Source organism: Aegilops tauschii, chromosome 6 (assembly GCF_002575655.3).
Source record: "Aegilops tauschii subsp. strangulata cultivar AL8/78 chromosome 6, Aet v6.0, whole genome shotgun sequence".
NCBI classification, from domain to species: Eukaryota; Viridiplantae; Streptophyta; class Magnoliopsida; order Poales; family Poaceae; genus Aegilops; species Aegilops tauschii.
The window spans coordinates 256,740,905-256,763,982 of NC_053040.3; positions in this window are offsets into that span (position 1 = coordinate 256,740,905).

Consider the following 23,078-nt stretch of genomic DNA (forward strand, 5'->3'; position numbering starts at 1 on the left):
CGGAGTGGTTTCAGAGTCCATCTTATTCCTTCAGCTTTCGATTCTCGTCATAATTGTCGTTCCTCTTTTCTACCTGAGAGCTCTTGACTTTGTTCATCTTCTCTCTTCAGCTCTTATTTCACCTCATCCTCTTTCTCTTCCGTCTCGTTCCTAAGATCTCGGGACAAGATCTTCAATTAGTGGAGGAGAGCTGTAACTCCCTGAGACCGATGCGCTAGGTGTCTGCTAGTTATTCGCCATCGTTGCCATGTCATTCGCTTGCGTGTTGCACTTTGCCATGTCATCATTTGCATTTCATCTCCATGTTTTTCAAAACTTGCATCCGTCCCGGTCTCCCAGTTCTCTCTGTTGTCTGTTTGGAATCCAACACTCTCACACGCACCCGTCGCACCTCCCAGATCTTGTTTCGTGAGCGGGAGAAAAACGCTCTCGGAATGGACCGAGATTTGACGAGTGGTCTTGGTACATCACCAGGAGACCACCTATCAAATTTCGTTCCATTTGGAGGTCATTTGATGCCCAACGTTTAACCACGTTAACCGCCGGGCCCCATTCTCTTTGCAGCCCAACACCCTGATATGTCCATTTTGCATCATACTTTTATATCGATATTTATTGCATTATGGAATGTTATTTGATACGTCTCCAACGTATCTATAATTTTTGATTGCTCCATGCTATATTATCTTCTGTTTTGGACATTATTGGGCTTTATTATTCACTTTTATATTATTTTTGGGACTAACCTATTAACCGGAGGCCTAGCCCAGAATTGCTGTTTTTTGCCTATTTCAGAGTTTTGCAGAAAAAGAATATCAAACGGAGTCCAAACGGAATGAAACCTTCGAAAACGTGATTTTTGGAACGAACAAGATCCAGGACACTTGGACCCTACATCAAGAAACAAAGGAGGATGCCATGAGGTAGGGGGGCACGCCTACACCCCCAGGGCGCTCCCTCCACCCTCGTGGGCCCCTTGTTGCTCCACCGACGTACTCCTTCCTCTTATATATACCTACGTACCCCCAAACGATCATATACGGAGCCAAAAACCTAATTCCACTGCCGCAACCTTCTGTACCTACGAGATCCCATCTTGGGGCCTGTTCCGGAGCTTCGCCGGAAGGGGCATCGATCACGGAGGGCTTCTACATCATCACCATGGCCCCTCCGATGAAGTGTGAGTAGTTTACCTCAGACCTTCGGGTCCATAGTTATTAGCTAGATGGCTTCTTCTCTCTTTTTGGATCTCAATACAATGTTCTCCCCCTATCTCGTGGAGATCTATTCGATGCAATCTTCTTTTTGCGGTGTGTTTGTTGAGACCGATGAATTGTGGGTTTATGATCAAGTTTATCTATGAACAATATTTGAATCTTCTCTGAATTCTTTTATGTATGATTGGTTATCTTTGCAAGTCTCTTCGAATTATCAGTTTGGTTTGGCCTACTAGATTGATCTTTCTTGCAATGGAAAAAGTGCTTAGCTTTGGGTTCAATCTTGCGGTGTCCTTTCCCAGTGACAGTAGGGGCAGCAAGGCATGTATTGTATTGTTGCCATCGAGGATAACAAGATGGTTTTTTTTATCATATTGCATGAATTTATCCCTCTACATCATGTCATCTTGCTTAAGGCGTTACTCTGTTTTTATGAACATAATACTCTAGATGCATGCTAGATAGCGGTCGATGAGTGGAGTAATAGTAGTAGATGCAGGCAGGAGTTGGTCTACTTGTCTCGGACGTGATGCCTATATACATGATCATACCTAGATATTCTCATAACTATGCTCAATTCTGTCAATTGCTCAACAGTAATTTGTTCACCCACCGTAAAATACTTATGCTCTTGAGAGAAGCCACTAGTGAAACCTATGGCCCCCGGGTCTATCTTCATCATATTAATCTTCCAACACTCAGTTATTTCCTTTGTTTTTTACTTTGCCTTTTTTTTACTTTGCATCTTTATCATAAAAATACCAAAAATATTATCCTATCATATCTATCAGATCTCACTCTCGTAAGTGACCGTGTAGGGATTGACAACCCCTTATCGCGTTGGTTGCGAGGATTTATTTGTTTGTGTAGGTGCGAGGGACTCGCGCGTAGCCTCCTACGGGATTGATACCTTGGTTCCCAAAAACTGAGGGAAATACTTACGCTACTTTGCTGCATCACCCTTTCCTCTTCAAGGGAAAACCAACGCAGTGCTCAAGAGGTAGCAAAAAGTATTTCTGGCGCCGTTGCCGGGGAATCTACGCACAAGTCAAGACATACCAAGTACCCATCACAAACCCTTATCCCTCGCATTACATTATTTGCCATTTGCCTCTCGTTTTCCTCTCCCCCACTTCACCCTTGCCGTTTTATTCGCCCTCTCTTTCCGTTTGCCTTTTTCTTGCCAGATCTATTGTTTGCTTGTGTTACCATGTGCCTTCTATTTGCTTGCATCTTTGCTTGCTAAAAGTCTATTGTTATGGATCCACTTAAAGTGTTCTACTTGGATCATCTTCGATCCTTATGCGCTCGTGCTGAAACCCCAACTAGCCTTGTTGATGGGAAATCTTTAGATGAGCATGCTCATTTTGTGCGTCACCGTTTTTCTGAAAAAGGGAGACTCTTATGGAATCAAATAAACAGATTGCTGTGTTCTTGGAATCTTTGTGAAATTTGGGATTTTACTTGTTGCTCTAAGAACCCTAAGAAACACCTTCCCTACCTTTGTGAGTTTAATGAAAATTAAATCTTATCTTCTTAAGCAAAGGGTGTTTATAGTTACTATGATATTGAACTAATTGAAGAATTTGTTGCTTTTAAGGGTGCTTATGAAGTTGCTTCTTTGATTGAAAATTATGATAATACTCTCTACGAATCTGAAAATTTTGACATACTTAAATATTGCTATGAAAGCTATGCTCATAATGTCTATGTCAAAGAATTTATTGAGAGAATGACCGTTGCTTTGGAAGAAAATAATGATATGCATAAATCTATAGATAATGATGATTCCGATGATTTGATTGAAATATCCCTTGATGAACATGCTGCTTGCTATTCTTGTGGCCATGATGCCAATATTTATGAAGATGAATTTGCTATAGTTCCTTATGTTAAACATGAGATCGTTGCTATTGCACCCATACTTGGTAGTTCCTTCGATGAAAAGCATGATTGCAAGGATGTTATTATAAATTCTCTTAATGCCAATTGTATTAATAATATGCAAAACTCTAAGCTTGGGGATGCTAGTTTTTCTATGTCTACTATTTGTTGCAATGATCATGATTGGGGCGATTCTTTTTATGATCTTGAAAATTTATTTAAGCCCCATGATGAATATGAGATTGATATTAGTATTCGCAATAGTATTGAAAGTGGGTTTGGAAGAGTGTCAACTTTACATCCCACATATTTGGAGAATGTTCAATCTTATGAAATTTTTGATAAAAGTGGGTTTGGAGAGGTCATGACTTTGGTTAATGTTAATCCCACTAATTTGGAAGAGTGTCAACTTTGCATACATGTGGATCGTGTTAAAAATATGTTTTGTGATAGCTATATTGTTGAATTTGCTTATGATACTACATGTAATTATTATGAGAGAGGAAAATATGGTTGTAGAAATTTTCATGTTACTAAATTACCTCTCGTTATGTTGAGATTGCTATTGTTTCTTTCCGCTTCCTTGCATATGCTAGTTTTTGCTTGCCTTGATAATTTGTTTGCCTATAAGATGCCTTTGCATAGGAAGTATGTTAGACTTAGATGTGTTTGTCATGTGTTTCATGATGCTCTCTTTGCGCTTCAATTCTTGTCTTTCTTGTGAGCATCGTTAGATTTATCAATGCCTAGCTAGGGGCGTTAAACGATAGCGCTTGTTGGGGGCAACCCAATTTTTATTTTTATTTTTTTATTTTTGCTTATGTTTAGGAATAAATATTTTCTATAGCCTCTGGTTAGATTTGTTTTTATGTTTTAATTAGTGTTTGTGCCAAGTTAAACCTATAGGATCTTCTTGGATGATAGTTATTTGATCTTGCTGAAAATTCCAGAAACTTTCTGTTCACGAAAACAATTGTTAAAAATCACCAGAACGTGATAAAATAGTGATTCCAATTGCAGCAGATCAATAAACAAATTGCCTAGGGCTTACTATTTTTGTAGATGTTTCTGAGTTTCAGAAGTTTGCGTTAGTTACAGATAACTACAGACTGTTCTGTTTTTGACAGATTCTGTTTCTCGTGTGTTGTTTCCTTATTTTGATGAATCTATGGCTAGTAAAATAATTTATAAACTATAGAGATGTTGGAGTACAGTAGGTTTAACACCAATATAAATAAATAATGAGTTCATTACAGTACCTTAAAGTGGTCTTTTGTTTTCTTTCGCTAACGGAGCTCACGAGATTTTCTGCTAAGTTTTGTGTTGTGAAGTTTTCAAGTTTTGGGTGAAATATTTGATGGATTATGGAACAAGGAGTGGCAAGAGCCTAAGATTTGGGATGACCATGGCACCCCCAAGATAATCTAAAGACACCATAAAGCCAAAGCATGGGGATGCCCCGGAAGGCATCCCCTCTTTCGTCTACTTCCATCGGTAACTTTACTTGGAGCTATATTTTTATTCACCACATGATATGTGTTTTGCTTGGAGCGTCTTGTATTATTTGAGTCTTTGTTTGTTAGTTTACCACAATCATCTTTGCTGTACACACCTTTTGAGAGAGACACACATGATTCGGAAATTATTAGAATACTCTATGTGCTTCACTTATATCTTTTGAGTTATATAGTTTTGCTCTAGTGCTTCACTTATATCTTTTAGAGCACGGTGGTGGATTTGTTTTATAGAAACTATTGATCTCTCATGCTTCACTTAGATTATTTTGAGAGTCTTAAAAAATAGCATGGCAATTTGCTTTAATTAATATCATGAGAAAATTGATGTTTGATAATTGTTTTGAGATATAAAGGTGGTAATATCATAGTTGTGCTAGTTGAGTAATTGTGGAATTGAAATATACATGTGTTGGAGTTTGTGATTCCTGTAGCATGCACGTATGGTGAACCATTATGTAACGAAGTCGGAGCATGAAGTATTTGTTGATTGTCTTCCTTTGTGTGGCGCTCGGATCGCGCGATGGTTAACTCCTACCAACCCTTCCCCTAGGAGCATGCGTAGTAGTACTTTGCTTCGAGGGCTAATAAATTTTTGCAATAAGTATATGAGTTCTTTATGACTAATGTGAGTCCATGGATTATACGCACACTTACCTTTCCGCAATTTTCTAGCCTCTTCGGTACCGCGCATTGCCCTTTCTCACCTTGAGAGTTGGTGCAAACTTCGCCGGTGCATCCAAACCCCGTGATATGATACGCTCTATCACACATAAACGTCCTTATATCTTCCTCAAAACAGCCACCATACCTACCTATCATGGCATTTCCATAGCCATTCCGAGATATATTGCCATGCAACTTTCCACCGTTCCATTTATCATGACATGCTCCATCATTGTCATATTGCTTTGCATGATCATGTAGTTGACATTGTATTTGTGGCAAAGCCACCGTTCATAATTCTTTTATATATGTCGCTCTTGATTCATTGCATATCCCGGTACACCGCCGGAGGCATTCATATTGAGTCATATTTTGTTCTAAGTATTGAGTTGTAATTCATGAGTTGTAAGTAAATAAAAGTGTGATGATCATCATTATTAGAGCATTGTCCCAAGTGAGGAAAGGATGATGGAGACTATGATTCCCCCACAAGTCGGGATGAGACTCCGGACTAAAAAAAGAGGCCCTAAAAAAAGAGAGAAGGCCCCAAAAAATGAGAGAAAAAGAGAGAAGGGACAATGTTACTATCGTTTTACCACACTTGTGCTTCAAAGTAGCACCGTGATTTTCATAATAGAGAGTCTCTCATTTTGTCACTTTCATATACTACTGGGAAATTTCATTATACAACTTGGCTTGTATATTCCAATGATGGGCTTCCTCAAATGCCCGAGGACTTCGTGAGCAAGCAAGTTGGATGCACACCCACTTAGTTTCTTTTTGATCTTTCATACACTTATAGCTCTAGTGCATCCGTTGCATGGCAATCCCTACTCCTCGCATTAACATAAATTGATGGGCATCTCCATAGCCCGTTGATTAGCCTCGTTGATGTGAGACTTTCTCCTTTTTTTGTCTTCCCACATAACCCCTACCATTGTACCTTATTCCACCATAGTGCTATATCCATGGCTTGCGCTCATGTATTGCGTAAGAGTTGAAAAGGCTGAAGCGCATTAAAAGTATGAACCAATTGCTTGGCTAAAACCGGGGTCGTACATGATATGAATATTTTGTGTGGGGAAGATGGAGCATAGCCAGACTATATGATTTTGTAGGGATAACTTGCTTTGGCTATGTTATTTTGATAAGACATAATTGCTTAGTTAGTATGCTTGAAATATTATTCTTTTTATGTCAACATTAAACTTTTATCTTGAATCATATCAAATCTAAACATTCATGCCACAATAAGAAGAATTACATTGAAATCATGCCAAGTAGCATTCCGCATAAAAAATTCTGTTTTTATCATTTACCGACTCGAGGACGAGCAGGAATTAAGCTTGGGGATGCTTGATACGTCTCAACGTATCTATAATTTTTGATTGCTCCATGCTATCTTCTGTTTTGGACATTATTGGGGTTTATTATTCACTTTTATATTATTTTTGGGACTAACCTATTAACCGGAGGCCCAGCCCAAAATTGCTGTTTTTTTGCCTATTTCAGAGTTTCGCAGAAAAAGAATATCAAACGGAGTCCAAACGGAATGAAACCTTCAGGAACGTGATTTTTGGAACGAACATGATCCAGGAGACTTGGACCCTACGTCAAGAAACAAAAGAGGAAGCCACGAGGTAGGGGGCGCGCCTACCCCCCCCCCCCAGACGCGCCCTCCACCCTCGTGGGCCCCCTGTTGCTCCACCGACGTACTCCTTCCTCCTATATATACCCACGTACCCCAAACGATCAGAGACGGAGCCAAAAACCTAATTCCACCACCGCAGCCTTCTGTACCCACGAGATCCCATCTTGGGGCCTGTTCCGGAGCTCCGCCGGAGGGGGCATCGATCGGGCTTCTACATCAACACCATAGTCCCTCCGATGAAGTGTGAGTAGTTTACCTCAGACCTTCGGGTCCGTAGTTAGTAGCTAGATGGCTTCTTCTCTCTTTTTGGATATCAATACAATGTTCTCCCCCTCTCTCGTGGAGATCTATTCGATGTAATCTTCTTTTGAGGTGTGTTTGTTGAGACCGATGAATTATGGGTTTATGATCAAGATTATCTATGAACAATATTTGAATCTTCTGAATTCTTTTATGTATGATTGGTTATCTTTGCAAGTCTCTTCGAATTATCAGTTTGGTTTGGCCTACTAGATTGATCTTTCTTGCAATGGGAGAAGTGCTTAGCTTTGGGTTCAATCTTGTGGTGTCCTTTCCAAGTGACAGTAGGGGCAGCAAGGCACGTATTGTATTGTTGCCATCGAGGATAACAAGATGGTTTTTTTATCATATTGCATGAATTTATCCCTCTACATCATGCCATCTTGCTTAAGGCGTTACTCTGTTCTTATGAACTTAATACTCTAGATGCATGCTGGATAGCGGTCGATGTGTGGAGTAATAGTAGTAGATGCAGGCAGGAGTCGGTCTACTTGTCTCGGACGTGATGCCTATATACATGATCATACCTAGATATTCTCATAACTATGCTCAATTCTGTCAATTGCTCAACAGTAATTTGTTCACCCACCGTAAAATACTTATGCTCTTGAGATAAGCCACTAGTGAAACCTATGGCCCCCGGGTCTATCTTCATCATATTAATCTTCCAACACTTAGTTATTTCCGTTGATTTTTACTTTGCTTTTATTTTACTTTGCATCTTTATCATAAAAATACCAAAAATATTATCCTATCATATCTATCAGATCTCACTCTCATAAGTGACCGTGTAGGGATTGACAACCCCTTATCGCGTTGGTTGCGAGGATTTATTTGTTTTGTGTAGGTGCGAGGGACTCGCGCGTAGCCTCCTACTGGATTGATACCTTGGTTCTCAAAAACTGAGGGAAATACTTACGCTACTTTGCTGCATCACCCTTTCCTCTTCAAGGGAAAACCAACGCAGTGCTCAAGAGGTAGCACCATCTATCTACAACAAACACAGACATGAAAAATACTATCAGGTACTAAGTTCATGATAAATTTAAGTTCAATTAATCATATTACTTAAGGACTCCCACTTAGATAGACATCCCTCTAATCATCTAAGTGATCACGTGATCCAAATCAACTAAACCATAACCGATCATCACATGAAATGGAGTAGTTTTCAATGGTGAACATCACTATGTTGATCATATCTACTATATGATTCACGCTTGACCTTTCGGTCTCAGGGTTCCGAGGCCATATCTGCATATGCTAGGCTCGTCAAGGTTAACCTGAGTATTCTGCGTGTGCAAAACTGGCTTGCACCCGTTGTAGATGGACGTAGAGCTTATCACACCCGATCATCACGTGGTGTCAGGGCACGACGAACTTTGGCAACGGTGCATACTCAGGGAGAACACTTTTATCTTGAAATTTAGTGAGAGATCATCTTATAATGCTACCGTCAATCAAATCAAAATAAGATGCATAAAAGATAAACATCACATGCAATCAATATAAGTGATATGATATGGCCATCATCATCTTGTGCTTGTGATCTCCATCTCCGAAGCACCGTCATGATCACCATCGTCACCGGCGCGACACCTTGATCTCCATCGTAGCATTGTTGTCGTCTCGCCAACTATTGCTTCTACGACTATCGCTACCGCTTAGTGATAAAGTAAAGCAATTACAGGCAATTGCATTGCATACAATAAAGCGACAACCATATGGCTCCTGCCAGTTGCCGATAACTCGGTTACAAAACATGATCATCTCATACAATAAAATATAGCATCATGTCTTGACCATATCACATCACAACATGCCCTGCAAAAACAAGTTAGACGTCCTCTACTTTGTTGTTGCAAGTTTTACATGGCTGCTACGGGCTGAGCAAGAACCGTTCTTACCTACGCATCAAAACCACAACGATAGTTCGTCAAGTTACTGTTGTTTTAACCTTCTCAAGGACCGGGCGTAGCCACACTCGGTTCAACTAAAGTTGGAGAAACTTACACCCGCCAGCCACCTGTGTGCAAAGCACATCGGTAGAACCAGTCTCGTGTAAGCGTACGCCTAATGTCGGTCCGGGCCGCTTCATCCAACAATACCGCCGAACCAAAGTATGACATGCTGGAAGCAGTATGACTTGTATCGCCCACAACTCACTTGTGTTCTACTCGTGCATATAACATCAACGCATAAAACCAGGCTCGGATGCCGCTGTAGGGGAACATAGTAATTTCAAAAAAATTCCTACGCACACACAAGATCATGGTGATGCATAGCAATGAGAGGGGAGAGTGTGTCCACGTACCCTCGTAGACCGAAAGCGGAAGCGTTAGCACAACGCAATTGATGTAGTCGTACGTCTTCACGATCCGACTGATCAAGTACCGAACGGACGGCACCTCCGAGTTCTGCACACGTTCAAGTCGATGACGTCCCTCGAACTCCAATCCAGCCGAGCTTTGAGGGAGAGTTCCATCAGCACGACGGCGTGGTGACGATGATGATGTTCTACCGTCGCAGGGCTTCGCCTAAGCACCGCTACGATATTATCGAGGTGGACTATAGTGGAGAGGGGCACCGCACACGGCTAAAAGATCCAAGAGATCAATTTTTGTGTCTATGGGGTGCCCCTCTCCGTATATAAAGGGGGGAAGGAGAGGGTCGACCAAGGGGAGGAGGCGCGCCCAAGGAGGAAGTCCTACTCCCACCAGGAGTAGGACTCCTCCTTTTCCTATTTGGAGAGGGAGAGGGAAGGAAGAGGAAGGAGGGAGGAAGGAAAGGGGGGGCGGCCCCCCTCCCAATTCGGATTGGGCTTGGGGGGTGGGGCGACCCCTCCCTTGCTCCTTTCCCCTCCTTTGCACTAAAGCCCATTAAGGTCCATATACCTCCCGGGGGGTTCCGATAACTTCCCGGTGCTCCGGTATTATCCCGATCTCACCCGGAAACATTCTGGAATCTAAATATAGTCGTCCAATATATCGATCTTTACGTCTCGACCATTTCGAGACTCCTCGTCATGTCGGTGATCACATCCGGGACTCCGAACTACCTTCGGTACATCAAAATACATAATAATATAACCGTCATCGAACTTTAAGCGTGCGGACCCTATGGGTTCGAGCACTATGTAGACATGACCGAGACACGTCTCCGGTAAATAACCAATAGTGGAACCTGCATTCTCATATTGGCTCCTACATATTCTACGAAGATCTTTATCGGTCAAACCGCATAACAACATACGTTGTTCCCTTTGTCATCGGTATGTTACTTGCCCGAGATTCGATCGTCGGTATCTCAATACCTAGTTCAATCTCGTTACCGGCAAGTCTCTTTACTCGTTCCATAATGCATCATCCCACAACTAACTCATTAGTCACATTGCTTGCAAGTCTTATAGTGATGTGCATTACTGAGAGGGCCCAGAGATACCTCTCCGACAATCGGAGTGACAAATCCTAATCTCGAAATACGCCAACTCAACAACTACCTTCGGAGACACCTGTAGAGCACCTTTATAATCACCCAGTTACGTTGTGACGTTTGGTAGCACACAAAGTGTTCCTTCGGTAAACGGGAGTTGCATAATCTCATAGTCATAGGAACATGTATAAGTCATGAAGAAAGCAATAGCAACATACTAAACGATCAAGTGCTAAGCTAACGTAATGGGTCAAGTCAATCACATCATTCTCCTAATGATGTGACCCCGTTAATCAAATGACAACTCATGTCTATGGTTAGGAAACTTAACCATCTTTCATTAAGGAGCTAGTCTAGTAGAGGCATACTAGTGACACTATGTTTGTCTATATATTCACACATTTATTATGTTTTCGATTAATACAATTCTAGCATGAATAATAAACATTTATCATGAAATAAGGAAATAAATAATAACTTTATTATTGCCTCTAGGGCATGATTCCTTCAGTGCGCGTGCGTGCGCGCCGCGGGCACGCACCCCTGTCCTCCTGGCGAGAGGAGAGGGACGACTAGCGTGGCCAGTCAGCCGGGCCGAACTGCTGGGCCGGCTGGTAAGTGGCCCAGGAACTAATTGGATTATTCCAGAGCCCCACAGTAAAAATCAGAATTATTGGACATATATAATATATATAACATATATATATCCAATGCAAATATTTACTGGATTAACTCAAATGGCCAAAAATAAATACTTTTGAGCTCCCAAAAATATTGGTTGGAATTTTAACTCTGGCCAATATTATTAGAGAAAAACAGGAACATTTTCTTGGGCCAAATTGAAGCAATTTTTATCTTGATCATTTTCAAATTGATTTCTGAGGCTTTCACAAGTCCCCATTTGAAATTCATTGAATTTTAAACATGATGCACACATGTCTAGCTTGCCTAGAGCAAACCAGAACTGGGGATGTGGCAGTAATGACTTCACATATAAAGAGTATGATGAATAAAAGTTTTTCAGAGTTAACAAACATAGTTTTGGTCATCGTTGCAATTAATAGGAAGTAAGAAAGAAAGAGAGGCTTTCACATATAAATATACTATCTTGGACATCTTTTATGATTGTGAGCACTCATAAAAATATGACGTGCTAAAAAGTTGATGTTGGACAAGGAAGACAACGTAATGGGTTATGTTTTCATATATCCGAAATAAATTATATTGTCATGGATCATCCAACATGTTGAGCTTGCCTTTCCCCCTCATGCTAGCCAAATCCGTTGCACCAAGTAGAGATACTACTTGTGCTTCTAAATATCCTTAAACCCAGTTTTGCCATGAGAGTCCACCATATCTACCTATGGATTGAGTAAGATCCTTCAAGTAAGTTGTCATTGCTACAAGAAATAAAAATTGCTCTCTAAATATGTATGATCCATTAGTGTGGAGAAAATAAGCTTGATACGAGCTTGTGATATGGAAGAAATAAAAGCGACGAACTGCATAATAAAGGTCCCTATCAAAAGTGGCAATATAAAGTGACATTCTTTTGCATTTTTGTGCATCCAACCATAAAAGCACATGACAACCTATGCTTCCCTCTGCGAAGGACCTATCTTTTATTTTTGCCTTATACCTTATACAAGAGTCAGGGCGATCTTCACCTTTCCTTTTTACACTTTATCCTTTGGCAAGCACTTTGTGTTGGAAAGATCCTGATATATATATCCAGTTGGATGTGGGTTTTCATAAAGCATTTTTGTTGATGTTACCCTTGAGGTAAAAGGTTGGGAGGCAAAACTATAAGTCCCTATCTTTCTCTTTGTCCGCTTAAATCTTCATACCCATAAGTATTGCGTGAGTGTTAGCAGTTGTGAAAGTCTAAATGATAGTTGAGTATGTGGACTTGTTGAAAAGCTCTTATTTTGACTCTTTCCGATGTTATGATAAATTGCAATTGCTTCAATGACTGAGATTATAGTTTGCTAGTTTTCAATGAAGTTTCTGATTCATACTTGACATTTTGAATAGATTGTTACTTTAGCATAAGAAATCATATGACAATATATATATGTTGCTATTCTAAGAACGATCATGATGCCCTCATGTCCGTATTTTATTTTATCGACACCTCTATCTCTAAACATGTGGACATATTTTTCGATATCGGCTTCCGCTGGAGGACAAGCGAGGTCTAAGCTTGGGGGAGTTGATACGTCCATTTTGCATCATGCTTTTATATCGATATTTATTGCATTATGGGCTGTTATTACACATTACGTCACAATAATTATGCCTTTTCTCTCTTATTTTACAAGGTTTACATGAAGAGGGAGAATGCCGGCAGCTGGAATTCTGGGCTGGAAAAGGAGCCAATATTAGAAACCTATTCTACACAACTCCAAAAGTCCTAAAACTCCACGAAAGTCAATTTTGGAATATATTAAAAATACCGGGCGAAGAAAGCACCAGAGGGGGGCCACCCACTGTCCACGAGGTTGTAGGGCGCGCCCTACCCCCTGGGCCCGCCCCCTGCCTCGTGGGCCACCTGGAGGCCCCCCGATGCCCATCTTCTGGTATAAGGTGTCTTTGCCCTTGAAAAAATCAGAAGGAAACTTTCGGGATGAAGCGTCGCCGTCTCAAGGCGGAACCTGGGCAGAACCAATAGAGGGCTCCGGCGGAGCTGTTCTGCCGGGGAAACATCCCTCCGGAAGGGGGAAATCGTCACCATCGTCATCACCATGGATCCTCTCATCGGGAGGAGGTCAATCTCCATCAACATCTTCACCAGCACCATCTCCTCTCAAACCCTAGTTCATCTCTTGTATCCGATCTTTGTCTCAAAACCTCAGATTGGTACCTGTGGGTTGCTAGTAGTGTTGATTACTCCTTGTAGTTGATGCTAGTTGGTTTATTCGGTGGAAGATTACATGTTCAGATCCTTTATGCACATTAATACCCCTCTAATTATGAGCATGAATTTGATTTGTGAGTAGTTACATTTGTTCCCGAAGACATGGGAGAAGTCTTGTTATAAGTAGTCATGTGAATTTGGTATTCGTTCGATATTTTGATGAGATGTATGTTGTCTTTCCTCTAGTGGTGTTATGCGAACATCGACTACATGACACTTCACCATTGTTTGGGCCTAGGGGAAGGCATTGGGAAGTAATAACTAGATGATTGGTTGCTAGAGTGACAGAAGCTTAAACCCTAGTTTATGCGTTGCTTCGTTAGGTGCTGATTTGGATCCATATGTTTCAAGCTATGGTTAGGTTTACCTTAATTCTTCTTTCGTAGTTGCGGATGCTTGCGAGGGGGGTTAATCGTAAGTGGGATGCTTGTCAAAGGAAGGACAGTACCCAAGCACAGGTCAACCCACATATCAAATTATCAAATTAATGAACGCGAATCATATGAGCATGATGAAAACTAGCTTGACGATAATTCCCATGTGTCCTCGGGAGCGCTTTCCTTTATATAAGAGTTTGTCCAGGCTTGTCCTTTGCTACAAAAAGGATTGGGCCACCTTGCTGCACCTTGTTTACTTTTGTTGCTTGTTACCCGTTACGAATTATCTTATCAAAAAACTATCTGTTACCGATAATTTTAGTGCTTGCAGAGAATGCCTTACTGAAAACTGCTTGTCATTTCCATCTACTCCTCGTTGGGTTCGAAACTCTTACTTATCGAAAGGACTACGATAGATACCCTATACTTGCGGGTCATCCGACCCCTCCACAACAGCCCATTAACCCATCTAAACCCCCTCTATGCTCTTTGTCATTGGATCACAATCATGTGGGCGAAAACTGCACCTCAATAGCCCTCTCCTAGCTGCCTCTACCTATAAATAAGCCTCCCCCTCTAATTTTCGGTAAAAACCCTAGCCTCCTCCACCTCTGTGCCACCGGACACGTCCGCCACCGTCCGGACGCATCCAGACGACGCCCATGCCCAATCCCGCGCTGCCACGTGTCGCCCCGGGCCGCATTCGGGCCGCCTCGCCCCGCGCCACCGCACGCCGCTGCCGCCGCCTGCCTCCACCGGCCGCCGCCTTGCCTCGCTGCCGCCCGTGCCACCGAAGGTCGCCGCCGCGCCGCCCGCCGTCGCCAACTCCATCCGCCGTCATCTACTCCTGCGAGATCCGCGGATCGGGATCAGATCCACTGCCTCACCCAACCAGACGTCGGCCCCGTCCCCGGATCCCTCCGTCCCGGAATCTCTCCGTCCCGTTTTTCTACGATGTGAAATTTTGGCTGTCTGAGAATCTGTTATGACTTGCAATCTTGTCTTGATGATTGCCATTCTTCTAGAGGTTATATGGAGATGCTTAGTAATTATGCTTTGCCATGTTTAACCTGTAATTCAATGCCATGCTTTTGTTTGCCATGATCTTGCACTGTAGCATCATTGCTTCATGCCTCCAACATGTCAAGATGTTATTCCTGCTCACATGTATGCCCTGTTTTTCGCCAAGTCAAATTCTGTGTTATAAAGTTGCTTTTTTCATTGATCATATTGGTTGAATCTTGATGCCTATGAACCTGAACCTTGATGATAATTGAAGCACGTAATCTGTACTTTAAGAGAATGTCATGTTTATGCCCACATGTTCCTTGTAGCATGTTGTTTCCTTGATTGCAAAGTGCTAGTTGCAGTTTTGGGCGGATTGTGTTTGAAACTTGTATTGGGTGTATGTGTTGAACCGTAGCTCCATTTGGAGAATGTTCTATATGTAACTTGCTTAGTTTTGCATTTAGTTTCATCATGACATGTTGCATCCATGTTTTGGAGTGTTTGTGATTGTGTTTTGCATGCATTTTGCATCAATACCATTTTTAACTTGTTTTGCTCATATCTTCTAGGCATAGCTCCGAATTAAATGAACTTTATATGTAACTTGACTAGAAAGACGCGTAGATCATCATGTTGCACTTTAACTTGATGTTTGACAACTTCAACATAATGTGTTCTTCATCTTTCCTAAAATCCCGCTAGGAAGAAGAACGAGTCCATGAAGAAGACGAACCAATGTAGTTGAACGAATCCTCACAATCGCAACGAAACAGGAACTATCGAGAAGAAGCACAACCGGAAACAAGCAAACAACACGGTAAACACACAACACATATCATGGCATGATGCTCATCCAAGTATGATGCATTACAAGGCTACATGATGCTACTCATGGCAAGAGATGATGCATACAAGAACAACATATCAAAGCAAGTTTAAATGAGGCCGGAATCAACATACAACAATTCCGGTAAGTCCCCATATGCAAATTTCAAAATTGGTCCAGATCTGACCGTCACCTTGGATCTCACTACTATATTTTCTATGCTAATTGTCTCGATGCTGTCGCTATGTCGCGCTGCCTACCACTTGTTTATCAAGCCTCCCAATATGCCATGAAATAGCCTCTAACATTTTCCACCAGCCCAGCAAACCGTTGTTTGGCTATGTTACCGCTTTGCTCAGCCCCTCTTATAGCGTTGCTAGTTTCAGGTGCAGTGTAGGTTGTTCCATGTTGGGACATGGATATCATGGGATATCACAATATATCTTATTTAATTAATGCATCTATATACTTGGTAAAGGGTGGAAGGCTCGGCCTTTTGCCTGGTGTTTTGTTCCACTCTTTCCGCCTTAGTTTTCGTCATACCGGTGCTATGTTCCTTGATTTTGCGGCCCTAACACGATGAGGGTTTATGGGCCCCTCTTGACAGTTCGCTTTGAATAAGACTCTTCTAGCAAGGCCCAACTTTCGTTTTACCATTTGCTCAAGATAATAAATAAACCTGATAATTTATTAATTGGCATAGGGGGTCGCGCCCCCGAGGATTCTTTCAACATAATATATGGGGGAGAGTGCTGATGGTGTTGGTCCCAAAACAGAGCCACTTGCGGTGCCACCCCGTCACCTGGGGTTTTCGATTGCCGTATGTGAGTTCTTCCGGTTGTGGCCTCAGATGACATATGTGCGGCTACTATGAGGTTCTCGGCACGCCAGAGGTCTTGCTAGACTTGTTTTACCATTGTCGAAATGTCTTGTGCACCGGGATTCCGAGTTTGATCAGAGGGTCCCGAGATGGAGGATTGTCTCCGCGGATCGTGAGCTTGTCTTGGGCTAAGTTGGGACACCCCTGCAGGGTTTAAACTTTCGAGAGCTGTGCCCGCGGTTATGTGGCAGATGGGAATTTTTAATATTCGGTTGTAGTGGACTTGAACTAAACTCAATTAAAATACACCAACCGCGTGCGTAACCGTGTCTGTCTCTTCCGAGTGAGTTCGAGAAGAGAACACGGTGGAGTTATGCTTGAACGTAAGTAGTTCAGGATCACTTATTGATCATTACTAGTTTGCGATCGTTTGCGTAGTTTCTCATCTTACTCTTGTACTCGTAAGTTAGCCACCATACAATGCTTAGTCGCTCGCTGCAACCTCACCACTTATCCTTTCCTTACGCATTAAGCTTTGCTAGTCCCGATACCCATGGTAATGGGATTGCTGAGTCCTCGTGGCTCACAGATTACTAAAACAATAGTTGCAAGTATAGGTAGTGCGATGATCTTGACGTGAGAGCGATGTTTACTTGTTTTGGAGTTCTTCTTGTTCTTTGTCGATCTTGCAATAGGTTCTTGGTTGGTAGCCTGGGCTAGCAGGATGGATGTCATTTGAGTTTCTGTTTGTGATTCTTCCGTAGTCGGATGTTGCTCTCATGTATGTTGGTTGATGTATTCTTGTGGCATTTGTATGCCGTTTGTATGTATCCCCATCTATTATGTAATGGTACGATGTAATGATATCCACCTTGCAAAGCGTTTCAATATGCGGCTCTATCCTTGGTGGGACCTTCGAGTTCCTCTCTGATAGAATCGCACATTGGGCGTGACACTATCCAACTGGCCTCTTGGTCTAATAGGGAAATAAAGGGAAACGCAGTACAAACTCAATATAAACCGATCTATTGGTTGAAAAAGGAAGGAAAGTGGGGTCTCGGGGACAAGTCAATAGAGTATGTCCAGCACTAGATTTGCTAGCCTCACACAGTATAAGGTGGCTATACCGAACAAAAATGGGACCAACCCAGATATCCTGTTATGATGTTTGTTGCCCCGAACCCCTGTTATGTAATGCCACTAGTAAAATGTAGCAGTCGCACTGTTAAAAGTAAGGACACACTAAACAAATGTTGTTTTCAATGTAATGCCTCCAGTAATATGAATCAATGGCACTGTTTTTCATGTCATGCTAAATTTGCCATTAAGATAAGTTGTTTCTTTTCATTAGAAATGCAACTGTCCTAGTCCGCCTACTCTCCCCTGCCCAAATACCAACTCTTTAGCAGTTGTTAATGTAATGTTGCTGGTAAAATGAAGCAATGGCGCCATTAAAGTAATGTCACTATTAACGGTTGTCATAGTTAATCCTAATGCCCACACTAATATCTATCAATGCTGCTGCTTTAGAAATTGCTACTGTCCTCGTAGGATCGCCATTCAGATAAGGAACATGCTTCTTTTCATTTGATGTATGTTTCATCACTTGTTAGTCACCCTCATTTCCACCTTTTTGTGCAAACAGAGATATGCATTTCACGCTTGATCTTAGTTGAACTGCACAAATGATATCCAAATTATAGTTCAACATTCCATGAGATTCACGACCAACCATGATGTTGCTCAATTTTATTGCAACTAATGAAGAAGCTGCTAGCTCATGGGGCATTGCTTCATTTTAGGTGAACTGCACAAAAAGGCCCATGAATTGAATCATCCATGTTGGTGACTGGTGTCATCCCTTCTACGATAGCGTTGACTGCAGATATGGTTCCCATCATGAGGTATGTACCTTTCCGGTCCGACCGTTTTGTCACAGCCCTAGAATTTGTTTGGAATAGTTGCATCAGAGAGCATCCATGCATCATGTCTAAATTCATGAAACTTGAATTGAGGAAAGTTGAAAGCCTCAAAATTTTAATTAAAAGAAGAGCAAATAACCCTGGAAATGCATCCAATGTTTCCAAAATGCTCTTCAATGAAGTTTAAAATTTTTGGCAAGGGTTTTGGTCCAAACCAAAAATATGGAATTTTTTTGAGGAATTATTTTAGCCATTTGGATTTATATCAATAAATATTTGAGTTGGATTTAATTCTTCTATAAAAGAATTGCAAGTCCAACAATTCTAAAAATTTGTGAGTGGCTTTGAATAATTTGTATCAAGCCACGTAAATCTTTTCAGAAGCTAGTAAAAATGATTTGGTATAAAAATCAAATCAAATTAAACAAAATAGAAAACAGAAACAAATTTAAAACAGAGAGAGAGAGTTTTTACCTGGAGCTCACCTGTGCAGCCCACCTTGCCGGTCCAACACTGTGCTGGCCCGTGCCAGTCATCTCCCGCCTCTTGCCAGAAGGATGGGAGGCGCGTGCCTGATGCGTGCGACCACACGGCGGGCCACCTCCTGCCTCCCTGCTTCCTCCCGCGGCTCCATCAAGACGCCACACACCTCCCTGCCTCTCTCTCCCCTCCGTGCTCACTTTCCCCTCCCCTGTCTCTCCCCTGAGCTCACCCGAGTGCTGCCGTCGACGCCGCTCGCCACTACCGCGGCCACCGTCCACCACCCGCCTCGCCGATGCATCTAGAAGAACCGCCGCATATTCCTCGTCCTCTCCACCAGTCACACAACGCCAGGTGCTCCGGAACGTCACCACCGCCGCCTTCTTCAACTCCGGCCTCCGAGATCACCAGCAATGCCCCGACTTCGTCCGACCTCCCCCGAGCCCACTGAGACGCGTGCTGCAACCGTTGTGAGCTCACTGACTGACTCCCCCTCCTCTCCTGCTCGCGTTCTTGCTCTAGCTCCATTCCCCACCTCCGCCGAAGCTCGACGCCGCCATGGCTGACGAGCCGCCTGCTCCTGAGCTCGCCCGTTTGCCCGAGCATCACCAACGTGCTCGCCGCGTTCCTCTAAACCTGCAGCACCCACGGGTTCGCCCTACCGTGCCCTGAAGCGCCCGCTCCGCCGTTGCCCGAGCTCCATCCACCGCACCTGTTGACTCCGCCGTTGTTTTAGTCGACACCAGCACAAACAAACTGCACCACTAGACGCGGCGCTCGCCCGGCTGTCCGTAGAGCCTCTCCGCCGTCCATTTGACCACCGGAGCACCAAACCCACACCTCACCACCGCGTTTGGCCTCGCCAGCGGCTAAACGCCAGTGAGTTTGACTATTTTTGACCAGGGGTTTGACCTCCCCTGGGTCAATGACAAGTGGGGCCAGGCCCCTGTTTAATTTGTTTAGGTTAAATCTAAACTAGATTAGTCACAGTGACACTGACACGCGGGACCCACTGGTCAGGTTGACCAGGGCCGCTATGTTGACCCCTGACGTCAGTGTGATGTCATACCGATGTAGTAAATCATTTACTGGATTTGTTTAATTCTAAATAACCAGAAAAATCCAGAAAATGACTTGAACTTCAAAAAATCATAGAAAATAATCTATAGCTCAGAATGAAATAATTAAATATGAAAAATGATCAGAAAAATTCAATCTATCCATCTGTACTATTTTTATGCATGTTGGAACAACTTATAGTTGCTGAATTGGACAAACCAAATAAATGGCATTTGAATTTCACATATGGAGTTTGTATTTGAACCTTGGGTTCAAACCAACTTTATTTAACTTGTTACTAGCTGCATTAGCTCAAATCACAGCATATTGCCATGTCACATTCATGCATCATATTTTTGAATTACATTGATTGTGTTCCCTCTTGCTTGCCGGTGATTGTCCCCTCTCAGTAGACGTGGTTCCGACGATGAGTTCGATGACACCGATGAAGAACTATACTATCTTCAGAAGTGCCAGGCAAGCAAAACCCCCTTGTTCATTCCAATATAATACCACTCTCTCGCTTCTGCTCTCTTTTACTGCATTAGGACAACAACACTTCAACTGTTACCTGCTGCGGTAGTTGAACCACTTTCCTCTGCACGAACTGTCATTGCCATAGTAAATAGATGAAACCCACTAGCATGAGTAGGAGTTGTTTGAGCCCTGATGTGCCTACTCATTCATGCTTGTCATCATGCCTGCTACTGCTTAGAGTTTAGTCAGGTCTGATTCATCGGGGATAAACTGGAATGTGGTGAACATGTCCTAGTGTGGAGAGCTAAGTGTGTGAACATGATATGGTAAAGGTAGCGGTGAGAGGCCATGTAGGAGTATATGTGGGTTGTCTCATTGAAACCGTCCTCAGGAACTGAGTTTTGTGTTTGTGATCCATGAACAGCTACTACCACACATTGGAATGCTTAAGTGCCCCTCTCGACTTATTAATCGCCTTGATCTCTGTCCAGGAGCTGCAACTAGTTTCTGGTGTTTGTAGGATTTGTGTTGGGGGCCGTGCGTAGCGCTGACCCTAGGGGTGGGCTATGATGCGGTAGAGACATGAGGCACGGTGTACCGGGACGCCCGTTTGGTGCCCCGGGAACCCTGCTCTCATCGTTTGGGGCCGTGAGCGACACCCCGGTCGGATCTCCTTGCGGATGGAACCCGAATAGGCGATAAACCTGGACTAGAGACTTGCGTGGTTAGTCAGGTCGTTGCCGACTCCCTCGCCAGGCTTCCGCTTGAAGGTTGCCGAGATACACGACATGTACATGGTGGTAAGTTGCGAGAGCGTGTGTGAAGAAGTACACCCCTGCAGGGTTAACATGATCTATTCGAATAGCCGCGTCCGCGGTAAAGGACCTCTGGGTTGCCTATACAGTTCATACACAAATGAAAGTAGATACTCTAAAATGCGCAAGATAAGCGTGAGTGCTATGAATGGTGTTCTCGTAGGAAGATGGGAGCGGATCCATAGTGGTGTATTGATCGGTGAATATGTGGACTCGTGTGCGCCACCCCAAAAGAGTTACTTGCACACGTAGTTCAGGATAGCCACTGAGTCAAAGCTGGCTTGCTGCAGTTACACCCCACCATCCCTTTGTTGATACTGATGCATATGTAGTTAGTTCTGATGTAAGTCTTGCTGGGTACATTTGTACTCACGTTTGCTTAATTTATGTTTTTGCAGAGAGACTTCAGTCTCACTAGTAGTTCCACGTGGACTTCCTCGTTTAGCTTGTTACCTTAGCTACGATCTTGTGCCCTCGGCAGGGTCTTGTAGATAGTCAGGCTCCTCAGCCTTTTTCATTTGTAGTGGTCTGTACTCAGACAAGTTAAGCTTCCGCATGTGCTTATTGCCTATATGACTTGAATGCTGGGTCATCAGACCCATGTTTGTAATATCTGGCTCCTCGGAACCTAATGAATAAATACTTTGAGTCGTAGAGTTTTTTTTGTGATGCCATGTTGTATTTGCACATATCGAGCATATTGTGTGTATGATTTTGAAATGCTTGGTATGTGTGGGATCCGACAACCTAGTTGTTTATTCTTGGTAGCCTCTCTTATCGGGAAATGTCTCCTAGTACTTCCACTGAGCCATGGTAGCTTGCTACTACTCCAGAACACTTAGGCTGGCTAGCATGTGTCCTTCTTCATTCCTGTGTCTGTCCCTTCGGGGAAATGTCACGCGTTGTTCCTTTAAGTCCTTGTAGCTTGCTATGACTTGGGTTCATACGTTGATGACCGACACGTTCGTTGCTGGGTCATGTATGCCTGTCCCTGTAAGTTAGTGCCACCTTGGGTTTGCGACTAGTCATGTCCGCCCGGGTTCTCTGTCATATGGATGCTAGCGACACTATCATATACGTGAGCCAAAAGGCGCAAACGGTCCCGGGCCAGGTAAGGTGGCACCCGTGGGAATACCGTGTGTGAGGCCGCAAAGTGATATGATGTGTTACATGCTAGATCGGTGTGACTTAGGATCGGGGTCCTGACATGTTTGCCAAAGATCCTGCATGTTGAGTCTGCTCTTGTGCTACTGTTTTGGCACTGCCATGATGTAACACCCCGCATGTAACTTGCCATATTTGTAACTCCGACTCTTGCCATTTTCGGTTATGTGATATGTTTTCCCTCCGTTGTCGGGTTTTTGTCTTTCGTTCTGTATTTTGTCATGTCATGCATTTTCATATCATGTCATCATGTGCATTGCATTCGCATACGTGTTCGTCTCATGCATCCGAGCATTTTCCCCGTTGTCCGTTTTCCAATCCGGCGCTCCTATCTCCTCCGGTGCACCCTTCTAGTTTTCTTTCATGTGCGTGTGTCAAACTTTCTCGGAATGGACCGAGGCTTGTCAAGTGGTCTTAATATACCCCCCGGAGACTACCGGTCAAGTTTCGTTCCATTCGGAGGTTAATGTCCGGTTGTAGATAACTTGTCACTTGACCCAATTAAAACACATCAAGTGCGTGTGTAGCCGTGATGGTCTCTTCTCGGCG